Below are 18,850 nucleotides of genomic sequence, written 5' to 3'. Positions count from 1 at the left end.
GGCACCAGGAGGATCACAAGCTCCCTAGGCCCCTGGGCTGCAGCCGGAGCCAGAGCAAGCTGGGAAAATAGGCCAAAGCACACAAGTCCCGTCCGCACACCTTGTGCCTCCTCTCGCCCTTTGCGATGCACTGGAAAAGGCTCTTCAAAGGACCAGAACCCTGCGGAGGTCTCAGGCCTTGTGTGGGGATAGCTGTGAGCTGTGATGTGGCCACAGAAGCCAGCTCGGGCTGCGGGAGACTGGGGCTGGCCAGGGGACCCCGCGGAGCTGGGGGGACTGCTGTCTCCAGCTGGAGCAAGAGAGAAAGAAACCCTTGAATGCCCATCTCTGCTGACCCCTGTGTCCCTAAAGATGCAGAACAGATTATAGCATGTGTAGTTCTGTCTCCACGCGGGAAAACAGAAGAAAACCGGAGCTCAGAAAGGAGAGCAGCTGGCCTTGGTGTCACCCGGCCACGCAGGGCAGGGCTGGAGGCAGAACCCAGCTGTCCTTACTTCCAGACCAGTGAACTCTCTTACTACTTTGCCAGTGAAATCATTTAGCAAGAATTTTTTTTTTTAATTCCCACGCCCAGGCCAATGAAATCAGAGCATCTGGCAGCGATGGTGGCGGCGGTGGTGGTGGCCATAGCAATGAGATTTTGTCAAAGTCCAGGTGATTTCACTGGGCAGTCAGGGCCGCTGTGCTGCCGCCCGGTCACCACCAGCCCACACTCTGCCTGGCTTGATCCATCCTCTGCAAAAATTCCCGGCAGTATTTGAAAACTAGTTGCTGGTTTGTTTTTTGTTTTTTTTTACATTATGATTTAATATACATTTATTCTTAACATATGCAACATATAGTATGAAGATTTCATAGTGAATACATGATATTCACTAAGCTAAAAAAAGGAGGAATTTACGTCAAGTTTTAGCTGTATTGCTGAACTACAAAGATGTAATTTATAAACTTCCCCCCTGCAACCTTTTCTACACCATTCACTTACTTTCCAGGGCGTCTATAGAGGGTTCCAAGGTCAAATCGAAATGACAGGTTTCCTGGGCCTTTCTGGGCAGCCTTTGCTGAGTCATGTCCCACTCACACCCCCGCCCTCCTGTGGGTTTGTCTCCTTCCCTTGCGCTGCCCCAGCCCTCCTGGCTGCCGTCCCATCCTGGGCCTGTGTACCTGCATCGCCATCACCTCTTCCCCACCCCCCACCGGGCTGTGAACTCCTCGGCTAACTCATCCTCAAATCCCCAGTCCCCGCCCGCCGTTCCTGGCCTATGGATGAATACGGAGGTTTACCTGAGCCTGCAGCAGTTGTGACAATGACAATCAGATGAACTTGAGAAATGAATGTGACATGCGGAGACATCTCCACTGAGAGCTTTGATTCATTCTGACGTTCATTCGTCCTGACCATCTTACATCACAGCCGAAGAAGCTTCGAAACCCTCTGCCTTTGGGGAATGGAAGTGCCATGAACGTTTGCACTCTGGGAAGCTGTGTGGTCATTTTTAAGAAAAATTTCCACTTTTCCTTTATCCTAATGTATACAAAATGCACTTTATGGTTCTTCCAAAGACAGTAAACAGCTATGGACTCTATGTCAAGTACTCTTATGGCTACATAAATTATTACAGGCAGCAACAGGGCTCCAATCATCAAAAGAAACTTATTCCAAGGTGAACAGCCATGTAGTGGGACGGAAAGATTGAGGTGCCAACGCTGGCTGTGGAACGTCCTGGCTCCATGGCTTGGGCAAACCCTGGGCTGCACACAGATGCCCACCCTCACCTCACTGCGTCCCCCGGGCCTGAACCTTCCTTCCCAGGATGCTTTGCTCCAGGTGCCCATGGAGGATGCTGTGGCCCAGCCAGGAACTGGGAGGAGACTCAGGACAAGTTTGTCAAACTGAACGGGCTCTCACAGACGCAGACTTGCTCCTCCTTTGACCTGGGCGGGTCCCCTCTTATCTTCTGGTTTGCTTATCACTTAGAATAAGCTGTGAGCACAAAGCCAGACCTCTGCTCCTCCCAGGGTGTGCAGGTCACAGGCAGCCTGGGGCAATCTACTCCCCGCTCTGCCCCTCTGGCCAGAAAGGAGATGGGAGATCAGAGGGTTGGGAGAGGTTAACAGAACATTCTAGGCCTCAGCCATGAGGCCTAGAGAATGACCTTTGCTCCAAGGTGGAATAGAAAGAATGAAGAAGGAGGGGAAATTCTATCCTGGTCTCATAAAAAGGCAGTGTGAATGATCCCAGCTGCTACTGGACCCATTAAAGACCTAATTTCCATTCACCTATAACTTTATTAGGCTCATCCAAGCTATTCATCAGAAGAGACTTTCTTTAAAAGGGTGTATAGTGGCTTTTATTAAAGTGTCCTCTTGGTGGCAAATGCATTAGGTTTTATGGCCCTGCACACAGATCTGCCTTCACAGAGGGAAAGAGCTGCCTCACCATTGCTCAGGCAGACGACAGAGGTTACAGGTGGGACACTGGGAGACCAGATGTTCAAGATGCCCATCCCCACGCATGAGCATCAGAATTTGGGGTGGATCCTTGCCGCCTCTCTGGGAGCTTGGGTAAAATTTTCCATCCCAGAGAGCTACCAGCCGGCTCTCTTGCAGCACCAGCCCCCCCAACTCCTGGCTGCCCTGCCCTTCAGCCGCACGCCAGAGCCGATGTGTATTTTTGGAAACTGGTCCCTGGGTAGAGCCTGGAGAATCCGGATAAGGGGTGGCCGGGCTGCTGGAAGACTATGACAGGTGGCCCTGGGGGTGCAGGGCTTGGCAGATTGTGAAAAATGTATACATGGGAGGAGACGTGAGAGGCTGGAGGGAGTGAGGGTCCCTCAGCAGCTGAGTGTCACAGAGAAGAAAGTCTATGCCCCTCGACAGGCACAGAGAGAGGGGGGGAGGACCCCTAACTTGCCCCTGAGTTTGCACGTCCTGTCTTCCTGGGATAGAAGCCCTTCTGGGGATCAGGGGGTACTGGGATCAGAATGAATCTCCCAGGATTGGGGCCGGCTCTATAGCTTTGCCACAAAGCAACCAGGAGCAAGTTAGTTGGCCTCTCTGAGCCTCTGTCTCCTCATCTGTACGAGGGAATCACACCCTCCATGATGCCGGGTCGTTGGCGGCATTAAGCAGACCAGTCACACAAAGCACTTAGCACTTAGCAAAGAGCCTGGCCCAGGGCGCGTGCAGCGCACACGCCAGCAGTTAGCGGGAGAATTCCAGCAGCGCCCTGCGACGCGTCGCCAGTGATCTCACCTCTGCTCGGCTGGGGTGAGAAGGGCGGGATATCAACTCTTCCAAGTTCATCCCAAGGCCAGGTGGCTACTGAGCCCTGTGGATCCAATAAACCAAGGGTCGTGTTCTGCCCCAGCTATTGTGAGTTTCACATTTGTCCGTCTGTCCCAGGAAGAATTTTCAGATAGTTAGCTGCTGTCGACAATAATAACAACGGTGCTAAAGAGAATCTGGTGAAACCCCACACATCTGTCTCATAGGTTGTTGTGAGGATTAAATGAATCAAATCTCATAAAAAACCTGGAGCTGCGTGATGGGGGAGGGGGGTGTGCTTGTGTGTGTGTGTATGTGTGCATATTAGAGAGAGAGAGAAGTTTCTTTGGGATTCTGGTTGGCATCATGAAACAAAATGGTGGCCAATACATTTCCCACAGGGAGATCTCTAGTTATTCATAGGGTGTTTCCCGCACTGCCCCTGAGGTCCCCTGGCCACATTACAGAGAGATGAACAAGCGTTGACACCGGCAGCCCTGCATGAAACTGGGTGTCTTGGAGGGTTTTGGGCAGGGGTGTGACATAATCGGGCCAGGACTTACTGGGCTGCTGGGCTGGAACTAGACAGAACCAACAGCAGTAATCCAGGCAAGAGAGGATGGTGGCTCAGGCCAGCGTGGGAACAGCAGGAGTGCAAAGAATCAGGCAGATTCTGGTTAAATTTTAAGGTCGCCAATAGGATCTGCCAATACATTGGAGGTGAGGTTGGGAAAAAAGAGCGAAAGGTTCAGGGGATTGCCAGGGTTTGGCCTGAGACATGGGAAGGGTGGGAGGGACCAAAGCTTAACGGAGACCGGAGAGTCCATCAGGAGGCCACGGGGAGCACGTTCCAGGAGACACGAGGAGGAATGATGGGCAGCGAAGTGAGAGACCCAAGGAGCACCCACTGCCCACGGCCCTCCAGCTTGTCTTCAGGGAGGGCTGCCCTGAGGAGCCCCAGCCAGGACAGGGCCCCCACCCCACAAAGGCCCGAGCCTGTCAGCACATTTCCCAAAGCAGAAAGAGGAATAAACACCTTCTGGGAGAAGCTCAGACTCCTCACTGCCAGCAGATGACACTGGCCAGGACTCATCCCCTAAAAGGCACAGTTGACACCTGGCCTTGCTGCCTCCTCCTGATGGGGCCTCCTGACCGTGGCACGGCACTTCTCAGCCCTGGGCATGCCTCGTCATTCTGCATGGGGATTGGTTTTCCCCATAAAGAGCCAGAATTCTGCTCACTTCAGAAATAAAATGTGCACACCTGCCAGTGGCCTCGCACCCCTCCCTCTGCATTCTCAGCACGAGGCTCGGGCTCTTTATAATTCATCAAAAAGGCCACGTGTAATGAACTCAACTCTTACTCAGCAGCCGGGCTATCAGCTCACCTTTTAAGAACCCTGTACCCTGGCCAAGGACCCTCAGATCTTGTCATCCAGAGGCTGGGGATGGTTCACCTGCGCATGAGGCAGCAGGCTGAGCTGGCACCACCCTCCTAAGGCCCCCTCCTCCCTGAGGGCCAGCCGTGTGCAAGGGACCAGAATGGGGGATTTCATTCATTCATTCATTCATTGAACAAGCATTCATTGAGTACCTGCTGTGTGCCAGGCACCGGGCTAGAACCTTTCATAGATGAAATTTACACAATCCCCCTCCTGACAATGCTAGGATGAAGGTGCCGACATGACCATTTTGCAGATGGGGAAACTGAGGTGTTGAGAGGTTTTGGTGCCTTGTCCAAGGTCCTTTGGCTTGTGTGTAATAAGAGTCAACCTTATTGGCCAGGCGCAGCGGCTCATGCCTGTAATCCTAGTACTCTGGGAGGCCAAGGCAGGAGGATCACTTGAGGTCAGGAGTTTGAGACCAGCCTGAGTGAGAGTGAGGCCCCGTCTCTACTAAAAACAGAAAAAATTAGCCAGGCACAGTGGTGAATGCCTGTAGTCCCAGCTACTCAGGAGGCTGAGGCAGGAGGATCACTTGAGCTCAGGAGTTTGAGGTTGCTGTGAGCTAGGCTGCCACCACTGCACTCTAGTCCAGGCAACAGAGCGAGACTCCATCTCAAACAAACAAACAGAAAAAGAATCAACCTTATGTAGGAGAGGCCTGGCTTTTGCCATCGGCTCCAGGGAGGTGATCTCTAATCCCTTGGAATATTCCCCCTAGTAAGAATGTCTTTGTTTACCTGGGGGCCTTGGGCCATGCCAGATAGTCTAACAATGTGATTTACGGTGGGGGCTTTGGGTCATGCACTATCAGCTTGACTTCCAGAGGGGCTGGAGATTGTCAGGTGCACGAGGAGTCAGCCGTGTCTATGTGACTGAGCCCCAACAAAAACTCTGGACACCGAGGTTCAGGCAAGTTTCCCTGCATAGCGATACTCCATGCATATTGTCACAAACCATTTTTGGGAGATGCTAGTCCTGTCCACGACCCCAATGAGAGGAGAAAGCTGGAAACTCTATGTGTGGAGCCCTCTGGACTCTGCCACATGTGCCCCTTCCCATGGCTAACTTTAATCCTCAGCCATATTACAGTCCTTTCACTGCAATAAACCTTAACTGAGTATAACAGCTTTCAGTGAGACCTGAGGGTGGTCTTGGGGACCCTTAAATTTGAAATCAGTGTCAGAAATGAAGGTGGTCTTGGAGACTTCCGAACTCTGCAGTTGGTGTCAGAAAGTAAAGACTTCTTCACTGGTCTCCTGAACTGGGAGAGAGTCAATGTCTGTTGTTTTAAGCCTAAAGAACCTCAGGAGCAGGACCTCAGCAGCTGTGTTTGTGGCCATTTGTGATATCAGCTCTAGGGAACAAATTCAGGCCCTCTCCCTGCTGTAAGTTTCTGCTACAGCGGCTCTCTCTGGTTTCAATTCCTCAAGAAAGGCACCTGCTCCAAAAGTACCTAGTCTTTCTTGGTCCAACAGCAACTTCCCTTCATCATCCATCCAACCATTCACTCAACTCTGCAGCAGCCATGAGAATGTGCCCGACGGACTCCAGCCACTGCTCTGTTCTGAAGTCCACGGCTATCTTGGCCCCAAGGCCGCCCTTCCCATGGACTGATCCCAGCCCACAATTGGCTGCAGTAGACCCATTCCTGGAAGACTGAGGACGCTGATGGCCAAGTTCAGCCCAAGGATTCCCCAAGAGCCTTGCTGAATCTTCCCAAATCCGCACAGCACTTGAGGACGTTTCCAAGCAAATTTCTCTCCCTCTCTCCTTCACTCGGGGTCTCACTTGCATTGATCCAGTGGCACTCCCAGCCTTCCTAGGTCCCTCCCCATTTTCTCTTACACAAGCTGAATTCGTTTCCTAGGGCTACCATGACAGATGACCACATACTGGGTGGCTTAAACGGCAGGAATGTATTCCCCTGTAGTTGGGGACACACAGGTGTCATCAGAGTGGGTTCCCTCTGGAGTCTCTGAAGGAGAAACTATCCCTTGTCCCTTCCAGCTTCTAGGGACTTCCGGCACTCGTTGGTGTTCCTCGGCTTGCAGACACATTGCTCCAACCCCTGCCTCCATCTTTGTGTGGCCTTGTTCTCTGTGTGTCTCTGCGTTCTCTCCTCTTCTTATGAGGACACTAATCATTGGATTTAGGGTTTTCCCTAAATCCAGGATAATTTCACCTTGAGATTCTTAACTAATTATGTCTGCACAGACCCTATTTCCAGCTAAGGTCACATTCTGACATCTAGCTGAACATAAATTTGGGGGACACTCTTCAACCCATTACACAGCAACTTTCCCAAATAAAATCCTTCTTGGTTTCTGATTCCAGTGGGTGGACCTGAACTAACACAACTCGGTGGGCCAGGTACCGTGCAAGACACTGGAGCTACAAAGGTAGACCACCCAGTCATGGCCCCTGTCCTCAGAGGACAGAAAATTTGGGAATTAGGCGAGGGGGGGGGGGCAGATCTAGGAGGGAGGGGACACCGTGTGCCGGGGCACCCACCTCCACCTGCTTCCCTGCCGCCATGACGGTTCTGGAGCCCGGCCCCGGCTTCTAGCGCGTACGTGCTCAGGAGGCTGCTGTGTTGATGAAAATACCACGGAGACGTTGCAGGGCTCTTTCTCTCTCTGCCTCTCCTGCGCCTGAAATAAATGAAAAAGAGATGTTCCTGGCAGGGTCTGCCGAGAAGCTTCATGGCAGGAATGAAAATTGGCTGCAGCATCCAAGAAATCCTCGAATAGCAAGGGATTTCTAGGACAGCACACCTCTAGGAACAGGAACTGTCGGTGGGAGAGCTGGCGGGGGAGGCGAGCCTGTCGGCTCAGGTGTCTGCGTGTCCGCAGTCGTGCCGCGGTGTGCACACCTACACAGGTGTGCCCACCTGCTGGCCATGTGTGAGCGTGGGGGCGCGTTTGGGGAACCCAGCTGAAAGCACAGCACAGGCTTTCCTCTTCTGCCTGCCCATCTGCCAGGCTCTCTCGTCACCCGCAAGCCCGCTGGCCATTTGGGGTCACCTTGTCCTGTTACATTTCAGCAACGTTGGGCTCGGCTCCTGCCAGCTCCCTGGGGATTCTCCGCAGGCTGACACGGCTCCAGGCCCGTCTGGCACCGAGTTCTGGCTTTCTCTGAATTCTCCATCTGCCCTGCTACGAGGAGTGCCCGGCGCCAGCCGTCCCTGCTCGGCCAGACGTCACAGCCACAGAGCTTCGGAGACTCAGCGCTGTCTGTAGGCGGCTTTTTCTGGGCTCTGTCATAGCCTTACACAACTTCAAACCGAAATGAGGCAACCCTGGCCCTGGAGGTCCCTGGGCCAATCCTGCCTCTGGGAGCTGTCCCTGGCCCCCTTGCCTCCCCCACCAAGACCTGGTCTCCAGCCTCTGCTTGTCACCAGAGTTACCCAACAGGGGGCTGCTAAACTCCTCCCCACCCTCTACCTCAAATGGAATCTTCCAGATCTGCAAAGACTGTGCCCTCTTCCCACCTTGCTCTGGGTGGCCCTCCCCGCCCCCAGCCCCCAGGCAACGGATCCCTCCATCCTTCTAGAAAGGCAACCTGGAGAGACCTGCCAGTGTTTGCCTGTGTCCAAGCCCCCAGTCTTGGGCTACAGTGGTGGGAATCCAGGAATCCCTAACTGGGCCACCTGAGCTGCCACCTCTGCTCTCACAGAGGGGAAACTGAGGGCAGAGAGAGCATCAGCTTGCCTAAGCCATCACGAGAGTTAGCGTCCTGGGGAACAGAAGCCCAGGTCTCCCGAGGTCTGCATCCCAGCTCATGGAGACAGCGGCACTCTCAGGCACAGAGCCGTGAGTGGGGGTCCTGGACACCCCCAAATCCTCCACGACAGCTCTGTCACAGCCGGGGTCTCTGATACAGCCCAGAATCCATCCCAGGCAGGGCCTAGGTGCCTCCCCAGGCCCCTCTCCAGGTTCAGGGGTGCCAGACCTCTGAGGGGACAGCTGACCTCAGCACCTTCCCGTCTGTCCTCTCTGCTCCAGTTCCCAAAGCACCAGCATCCCCACCTCCCCCCATCGAGGGAGGACATCTTTGCTGAAACCATTGTGGACTGCTGTGGACAGAATGTTCGTGCCCCACCCCCAGTTCATATGTTGAAGCCCTACCCCCCATAAGGAGGTGATTACGGTTAAATGAGGGCATACAGGTGGGGCCCTGATCTGATAGGATTGGTGTCCTCATAAAAAGAGGACACCAGGGCTCACCCTCCTCGGCACACACGCAGCAAGGAAAGGCCGTGTGTGGACGTAGCGAGAGGGCGGCCCCTCTGCAAGCCAGGGATGAAGCCCTCGCCAGAAACCAGCCCTGCCAGGACCTGATCTTGCACTTCCAGCCTCCAGAACTGCGAGAAGATAAACGTCTGCTGTTTAAGCCCCCCAGCCTGTGCTGTTTTGTCACGGCAGCCCCCGAGGACTGAGACAAGAACTGAAATAGTTACAGATTCAGTGCTGTCAACTCTGGGAGTTGCTTCAAAATCCTACAGTTGGGAGAGTGGATGAGGTTCAAAATGCAACAGCACCGGCTACAAGCTGAGAACTGTCGGAGATGAGTGACGAAGTCATGGTGTGGGTCACTATTTCCTTCCTTCGACATTTGAAATGTTCTCTAATAAAATGTAGAAATGGGATAGCGGATGGACCATGAAATCAATCCTAACCAGCACCCTTTTAAATGAGATAGAATAAAATAGAACAGTCTAGAATAGAACACATCAGGATTCATGATGTGTAATAATGTAAGTAACACTTCATAAAACTCTTTTTCAGGGGTGTGTGTGTGTGATGTGCTGGGTCTGAACGTAAAACGCACTTCTTACCATGGGTCATGGTCAAAAGCGCTGGAAAATCATTTCTCATTTGATCTGACCATGGCCTCTGGAGCCAGACTGTCTGGTGCTGGTTCCATTGCTTGTGGGCTGTGTGACCTTGAGCAAGTTACTGAACTTCTCTGAGCCTCAGCTCCCTCACCTTTAAAATGCAGCTATAATCCTACCCTCCTCAGAGGACCGGTGTGGGGATGAAGTGAGCTAAGTGACATAACGTGTTCCAAACAATTCCTTATGCCTCGTCAGCGCTGCACAAATAGTAACTATCACTACCGTGTCGGGAATTTGCTGACCCAAAAAGGGAGGAAGAAGAGAAAGAAGAGGAAGAGAAAAGCAATGCTTAACCATAAAGAGAAGACTCTCTAACGGTGGGATTCCAGGCATGTGCAGCACTTCATTCATTCACGAATATTCATTCATTCATTCCATAAGTCTTCTAGAATGCCCACTAGGTCCCAGTCCCAAGACGCTGGGGGTCTGGTGATGAGCGAGACAGGCATGGCCCATATCCTCATGGAGCTCACCCTCCACCTGGGAAGAGAAATTGAACAATTTATCGTAATAAAAATGTAATTATTGGGTGATGGGGAGAGCAGGGCCCAGCCATCACCTAACAACTCACGGATGTGTGCGACTCAGCCATGAGGAAGAGGAGTGTTTTGGGCAGAGGAAACAGCGCAGGCCAAGGCTGGGAGGCGATAGGGCCGTGATGTGTCTGGGGAATGATGGGAGCTCTGGACGACAAGACCTGCATCGCCATAGGGCAGCCACTGGCCACATGTGGCATTTGGATTTAAATCAATACAAATTAAACAGAATTAAAAATTCAGTGCCTTAGTGCTCAAAAGCCATGCTGCAGTGCATGTACGGAGTATTTTCATCCTCGAGGAAAGGTGGTTGGTCAGTGCCAGTCAAGATGTCCGCTGCACCGTGTGATGTGACAGCCACTAGCCACAGGTGGCTGCAGGGCGCTTGAAATATGGCTAGTGCCACCAAGGAGCTGAATTTTACGTTTTATTGCATTTCAATTAGTTAAACTTAAAACTTAAAAACAGATCTTTCATTCAGTCTTTGGAAGACTTTTCATTACGTTTGGAACAACTCGGGTATGTGTATCTACTTTTTCAACTGTACATTTTATGAAATATAAAAACAGATCAAGTTGAAACACGCTGTAAGGAGAAGATACATGCACCAGATGGTGAAGACGTAGTATGAAAAAAAATGAAGGTAAAAAAATATCTCGTTAATTAATTTTGTATTGATTACATGATGGGATGATAATATTTTGGACTTAGTGCATTAAACGTAAGATATTAAAATACTCTTGCCTGTTTCTTTTTATATTTTTAATGTGACCATTAGAAAATTTGAAATTACATGTGCTCGCATTATATTTCTACAGGACAACCCGGGGCTAGGACCTAGAGGTGGAGGAAGAAGGATGGACAGGGAGCTGGAGAGATCTGGAGGTTTCATAGGCTCAGTATGGAGTTTGAGCTTCTTCCTGGGCAATGGGGAGCTACAGCAGGTGTTTGAGCAGGGCAATGACAGGGTCAGATATTTACAGCCCCAAAAGATCCCTCTGGCAGCTTTGGGTAGAATGAGGGGAGCAGGGAAACCAGTTGGGAAGCCATTGTCATCAAGGTCACCAGACTTGATAGCGGCTTGGATAAGGATGGTGGCCACAGGAAAGGAGAGAGGCTGCCTGTTTGCCTTTTAAGGACCCTTCATGGAAATTTCACCCAGAACGTCTACCGTTATCTCGTCAGCCACCGCCAGCCGTATTGGGGACTGGAAAATATAGTTTAGTTGGGCTGATTTCTCTCCAGAACAAAATGGGGACCCTGTCCTAAGGAAAATGGACAGCTGGCAACCCCGGTGATGGCACAGTGAGTCTGGGCAGGTGGCTTTGAGTCTCGGAGGGGCCTCTGCCCCCGTGGGTGGGCAGGAAGCTCAGAGAGCTGGGCTGCAGAGGAGGGAGGTGGTGGCTGCTGTCCTGAGTGAGGTGACCTCCTGGAGAGGCCAAGACCCCTCAAGGGCGGGTGAGATAGCTGACGTCCCAGGATCGAGCCCTGGAAGGGGGAGGAGGGCACACCTGGCAGGTAGGAGGAACACCAGGGAGAGTGCAGGGTCAGTAGGTTTGGGGTGGGAGCGCCCAGGACCCAAGGCTTCCGAGCTCCAGGCAGGACGAAGGTGAACTATGCCCAGGACCATGCCTGGCTCATGGGAGTTGCTTGACGCCTACTTACTGAGCAGTGTGGATTTGGCCACTGGAACATTCTCTATAGCCTTGGGAAGAGCAGTTTCAGAGGAGACGTGGCCGTGGGGGTCAGGGGCAGGTCCCATTGAGCAGAGAGCTAAGAGGGAGGAGAGACCCGAGTGGGCACAATTCTTTCCAGAGTCTGGCTGGGAAGGAAGGGCAGTGGGTAGAGGAGGGGACAGTGCCCGACTCAGCTCTGAAATCCAGCACCTGGCATTATTATCATTATCATTATTATTATACCCAACACACAGATGAGAAGACTGAGGCTCAGAGAGGTGGAATGATCATGCCAGGTTTGCAGAGGGGTCTGGAGATTCCAGCCTGGGCCTGGCCCAGCTCCAACACCCTCCCTGCCCCCACTCCTTCCAAGGTTCCTATTTCTCTTTAAGGAGCCTGCTGTTTGATAATCACAGTGGGTTTTTTAAGAACTAAACAAACTGAAGCTGCAGGGTATTCTTTTTTTTTTTAACAAAAGAGCTCATTGAATAAGCAATGGGTTTTTTCTGCAACTATTTTTAAAGATGGAGCTGCAGGCTAGGCTGCGAGGAAAATCACAGAGAGCGTCTCCTGAAGGTCACGGCACTTAGGGGAAAAGCCGGCTGTTGTATGGGGCGGCCTTGGACCCAGATGCGGAGCCCATCAGGGGGGCCCAGGCGGTGAGGCTGCTGGGACACAGCCCTCCGTCCTCCCCCGGGTGCACTCAGGGCAACAACGCCCCTCCATCCTCTATGTCTCCAGCCTCGTCCCTTTGGCCAAAAGAGTTTGTGAGCCCAAAGCCCTGGTCCCAATCCTGACAGACAGACAGGGTGAGCCCATCCTCCAACCCTCTCCCACCTGCTACCTCCTTGCCTCCCAGAACATCCCCTCTAGCTCAGCATTCCCAGTAAACACCAGCGGGCGGCGATCGTCTGATAAGACTTGCAGGCCTGTCCTCTTCCCGGAACCAGGAAGGGGAAAATGCTGGATTTTCCCTTCTTGGTTCCTGTGCCCCCAGGACATTGCTGGCCACTGGCCCTGCCCTCAAGGAACGCCAAGCGGGGGCCAACACTCCTGAGAACAAAGCGTTTTCACCTACATCCCCACACCTAATTCCCAGCCACAGCCCAGGCATCATCTCTGGGGAAACTGAGGCTGGGAGAGGTTAGTGTAGCTGACTGTGGCCAACCTGGGGCTTTTTCTGTCCCCGTGGTCCTGCCTTCTACACTGTGGGGGTATCCACTATACAGCTCTGTTTTGGGAGTCTTGGAAGTTTCTGGAACTTTGCATGAAGCCATGCCTGAGTCATACTGCCAACTGGATTTTTATTCAGAACTGGGTGAGGAAGCTTCGCTCTCTAGTTTTTGTGAGCAGGTAGCCCAGGCAGTCCAGGCCTCAGTTTCCTCATCTGCAGACTGGGCTTGGTAGTAGCAGTAGTTAATATTTACTAAGTCCTCCCCTAGGTAGGTTCCATTAATGCTCCCAATTGAGACAAGGACAGTGAGACTCAGAAAAGCAAAATGACTTGTCCAAGGTCACACGACTTGCAAGGATTTGAGCCCAGGCAGCCCTGCCCTGCTGGTCCTCGCTTGCAGAGCTGCTGGGAGCATGCAGAACACAGAAGACCACAGGTCTCAAACCTCCCATTTCTGCCCGGAGCACTTCTGTCTTCCCCGCCCCCTCCTGTGGCCCCCGGGCGCCCCCTGCTGGTCAGAGCAGCGCCGGTGGCTCAGCCCCATCTTCCTGGTCCAGCTTCCACCTGGTAACTCCCAGGACAGGTGGGCCTCGGCAGGTAGGTGTGTGAAGGCCTGAGAAGCAGCCACTGGGAAGCCCACGAGGAATCCACCAGGCCGGGAGCTCGAATCCCAGCTGCGCAGCCCCCAGCTCTGTGACAATGGTGAGCTGCTCAGGTAGGAGGAATCCCTGAGACATTAATTTATGCTTTGTTCTCCCTGCATTTCCCCCTTCCTGGTTCCAAGAGGGCAGGCCTCCAGGTCGTTGTATCAGATAACCACTGCTTCCTCCTGTTGATCACCAATGCTGGGCTAGAGGGGGTTGCGCTGGGCTGGGAGGCGGGGAGTTAGGGATGGGAGAGGGTTGGAGGACGGGGCCACCCCCGTCTGTCAGGATGGATGTGAGAGCTGCTGCTCCACTGTCTCCATGTTCCAGAAATCCTGCGGCTTTGCTTGTTCAGATGTGAAAGCACTGTCCCCAACAACCGTGGGACCCTGTTCAGCACCCCAGGCAGTGCCTGCCCCTCCTGGGGTAGGAGGAGGCAGGCTTCCTGCTAGACCTCCCAAAGCTTGTATCAGTCATCAACAACCACCTCCCCTTCCTTTTTCAAGAGTGTCTGATGAAAACAAATCCAGGCTTAGTAAGGAGAGACAAGGATTATTGCAAGAAGATCAAGACTCGGACCATAAGGTCTGCAAGCAGCTCAAGGGTCGGGCAAAAAGAGTTTGTTTTTAATAGAAAGGAGTAAACGGTCGGGCGTGGTGGCTCACGCCTGTAATCCTAGCTCTCTGGGAGGCCGAGGCGGGCGGATTGTTTGAGCTCAGGAGTTCGAAACCAGCCTGAGCAAGAGCGAGACCCCGTCTCTACTAAAATTAGAAAGAAATTAATTGGACAACTAAAAATATATAGAAAAAACTAGCCGGGCATGGTGGCGCATGCCTGTAGTCCCAGCTACTCGGGAGGCTGAGGCAGAAGGATTGCTTGAGCTCAGTTTGAGGTTGCTGTGAGCTAGGGTGACGCCACGGCACTCTAGCCCGGGCAACACAGTGAGACTCTGTCTCAAAAAAAAAAAAGGAGTAAACAAATGTAGAAAGACCGAGGAGAGGAGAGGCGAGTGAAGGGGTATCCAACGGTAGAGCAGGCCGGCGGGGGCTTTGCCCCGAGGCCAGCGTGTTCTCAGGAGGCACCAAAGTTCAGGCTCCTGAGCAAAAAGAAGAGCTGAGGCCAGGTTTGCTTCCCAAGCGTTTTGTGCACCAGCGGGGACAAGCCGTTCAGCTAATCATTTACAAGGCAAAGAAGGTGAATGTGTGTCTGACTCGTCCTAGATAAACTTAAGGGGTCATCTGAGAGTCAACTCTTAGTCCTGGGAGAAGGGGGCTCTTTGCAATAAGTCATTTTCTAGAACACAAAGGGTGGGGTAATTCCTTTCCCCTTCCCTGTTTTCCGGGAGCACAGCTCAGGTCAAATTCAACATCGAGTGAGAACACTGTCCGTGTTAATAGCCGGCATCTGAAGACACCAAGAATGTTCACTGTGTCCATAGTGAGAGAATGAGTAGATCACAGCCATTCATCTTTCTCCTAATAACATTAACGTCTGACGGAGGCATGTGTGTGGCTCTGGGTACAGGTGGTGGTCGTCGCCATTGTAGTAATACGGCACCTGCCAGGGGTAGGGAAGCAACAACTTCTCCTTCTACCCTTTTGAGTTCTCCCCTGGCGTCCCTGTGACAAAAGCCAGATTAACAAGACAAGAGCATACAGATTTATTCAATATAAGTTTTACATGACACAGGAGCCTTCGTAAAGAAATGAAGACTCGAAGAAACAGTTAAACCTGAGTGTTTTTATGCCAGGTTTGATGAGGAGTAGGTGAGTTGTAGGAAAATGTGGCAGGACACAAACAGGTGGGAGCTCAGGGGCATGAAGGCCCAGCGAATGACCAGGGCACTGCCAGGGGGCTGCCAAGGACCACGGCCCAGCTTACCCGCCTCTGAGCTGGTGTCCCCAACACCCAGCACAAAGCAAGTCAGAGAGATGGCCAAAAATTGAGGCGTTCACTTAGGAACTTTCCCTTGCCCGGAGAAGCCCAGCTCTGGAGCCTCTGGGGCAGTGGGGGCGGAGAGGGGGCTGATACACACCTGGTAAGAAGCCGGAAAAGACAGCAGAGCCCAGGGAGGGGTGGGTAGTTCCCCTGGGTCGCGCCTGTCTCTTGTTCCAACAGAATCTTCCATTTTCAGTCTCTGTAACAGCCCTTTGCCATGGGCCGCAAGCTGGGGAAGAAGGGGCATGTGTCCAGCATCAGCTGAGTCCCTGGGGTGGCAGGCTCCAGAATGTTCTCTGAAGGAATGCCTGGAAAAGGCACCCACTCACTCTGCCTCTGTCTCTCTTTTTAATTGAAACGAAATTCACATAACATGCAATTGACCACTTTAAAGTAAACAGTTTAGTGCATTCACAATGTTGTGCAACCACCACCTCTGCCCAGTTTCAAAGCTGTTTCATCACTCCTCACGAATTCTCTGTACCCACTAAGCAGTCAGCTCCCATTCCTCCCTCTCCCTGCCCCATTCCCTGGCGACCCCCAATCTGCTTTCTACCTTTGTGGATCTGCCTATTCCGGGCATTTCATACACGTGGAATCACGCTCTGTGTGACCTTTTGTGTCTGGCTTCTTTCACTCCACATGTTTTTGAGGTTCATCCATGTTGTAGCAGCTGTCAGGACTTCCTTCCTTTTTCTGGCTGGATAATATTTCATTGCATGGATATACCACAATTTGTTCATCCTTTCATCAGCCTATGGACATCTGGGTTGTTTCCATGTTTTGGCTATTGTGAATAATGCTGCTATGAGCATTCCTAAACAAGTATCTGTTTTAGTACCGGTTTTCAATTCTTTAGCATATGTACTTCGGAGTGGAAATTGCTGGGTCATATAGTAACCACGTACGTGTTTAACTTTTTAAGGAGCTGCCAAACCGTTTTCCACAGCGGCGCACCATTATAGTCCTACCAGCAATGTACAAGGGGTCCTATTTCTCCACATCTTCACCAGCACTTGTTATTTTCTGTTTTAAGGATGTTTTTGTTTGTTTTGTGTTTTGCTTACTATAGCCATCCTGGTGGGTGTGAGGTGGGATCTCATTTGGTTTTGATTTGCATTTCCTTAATGATTGATGACGTTGTGCATCTTTTCATGTGCTTTCTGGCTGTTCGTATATCTTCTCTGGAGAAATGTCTATTCGAGTCCTTTGCCCACTTTTTTTTTAAAGGACTGGGCCATTTGTTTTTTAGTGGTTGACTTGTATGAGCTCACTCTTTGTATGTATTGTGTAACATGAAGAAACCGACGCTCAGACAGACTAAGGGACTTGCTCGAGGTCGGGGAGCCAGGCTAGAGCTCAGCCCTCCATGTCTTTACCCCCCTCCCCAACTCAGCTGCAATCAGGCCATCCTGTGGCAGGAGCTGGTGGCTCCCGCTGACATGTGGATGCCTCAATAAAGCTACTGGGCAAGAAAAAGAAGAGGCAGAACAAAGGGGACCTTCACTTCTGAAAGGACTTCCCAAGGGACAGAGTCCTGGGAATATCTTCTGTCCTGGAAGGGGCTGAATGTCCTGGCCGCTGGTTGCCAGGTTGGTTGTTCTGCCTGCATGAGTGTGAACATGCTGTGTGTGCCTGTGTGTTCACGCCTGTGCACAGGTGTGTGCCTGTCGGCCAGTGCTGCAATGCCAGGACCCTCGTCCGTCCCTGCCCCTCTGACGCCTGAGCTATGCACCTTGGCCCAGCCTGGGAGACTGCGGGAAGCATGGCCGGGCAGAGGCTGCCACCTGCTGTACATACTGAGCACTGCATGCAGATGGTCTTTGGGGCCTGGCATGGGGTCTCCTGGGTCCTTTAAGGCCGGAGAAAAACAGTGTCTGTAGAGTCCCCACTGCCTCTGTGGGCCTCTCTAGGGGACAGCTAGAGGGGCCTCTCTAGGGGACAGCTGCAGGGGCCTCAGCCTTCTTGGCACTGCAAACCCCTTTAAATCAAGTCGAGCCCTCTTCTCAGAATAATGTTTTCAAAAGTATGATATAAAATGATAGGATTGCAAAGGAAACCAGTTATACTGAAATTCAGGCATCAAAATAGTGATAGTAATATTACTTTTTAACAATATTATATAATAACATAAATAATGTGTTATTAATATAATATAAATAATAATAATCCAGCAGCAAGTCTAATAATAACTGGTCATCTCGAGGTCATGATCAGCAAATGACATTTTGAGACACCCATAACAATTGGACTGTGTCATGGAAAATATTTCTGATTTCTATTAATGGCAAAGTCACAAATACTGCTAACAATACTGTCATTTTTTTTGCCTAAATTTATGACAGAAGGAAATGCCATGATTCAATTAAACATTTGTTAACAATAAAGATGTAATTTCTCCCATCCAAGTTCATGAATCTTCTCCTTGGATCCGTTGGGGGTTGGGGCAGCCCAGGTTAGAAGCCCCTGGCCCAGACCCCGCCTGGTGGCCCTGGCACCTCCTCAGCCCCTCGTCCAGCTGCCCAGCAGGTCCCAGCCCACCTTGGGGCTTCAGCCCCTGCCACGCCATCCACAGCCCAGCCGTCTCCTCACCCTCCCGACTCTGACCCTCCGTCCTCAACACAGAATCAGGCATTGTCCTCAGAGTTGGGCCGGCCCAGTCACTTTCTGCTCTGGTGACGGACAAGCATCAGAACTATTTCTGAGATGCCATTGTGTTGAAACACGGCTCTTGCAGGTGGGGAGGGGTGCAGACCTCCATCCTTCTCTCCAAGATATAGGCAGGAAGGCCGCTGTGTCTGGACACCCAGACATCACCATATCTCCCAAACCAGGGCTTCTGGGCCATTAGTCCTGACCTATAGGGTCTTCTGGGAAATGTGGGAAGATATCTAGAATCTCCTCTTCCCGCTCCTAAATTCCAGGCATTGAGAGTTTACAACATAAGATTGAGGAGGTATCTCTTCCTTCCTTCCTCACTCCCTCTCTCCTTCCTTTCAACCCTATTTAATGAGCACCTACTATGTGCTGGTGTTGGAAATAGAAACGGTGAATAAAACAGGCAAAGTCCCTTCCTTCTTGGAGTTTATATTGTATGGAGGGAGACGCATTAAATAAATAAGTTAAACTAACAGTATCTTAGAAGGTGATAAACACCATGGCGGGGCAGGTAGGACACGAGGTGGGCAGTGCTGGGGCCACCTCATGAGGAAGGTGATGTGTGAGCAGCTGTGCAGGAGCAGGGAGGGAGCCCTGTGTGTCCAGGGAGAAGCGT

The sequence above is a fragment of the Propithecus coquereli genome, unplaced genomic scaffold, assembly GCF_000956105.1.
Source record: "Propithecus coquereli isolate 6110/MARCELLA unplaced genomic scaffold, Pcoq_1.0 Scaffold137, whole genome shotgun sequence".
NCBI classification, from domain to species: domain Eukaryota; kingdom Metazoa; phylum Chordata; class Mammalia; order Primates; family Indriidae; genus Propithecus; species Propithecus coquereli.
This window is presented reverse-complemented; position numbering follows the sequence as displayed.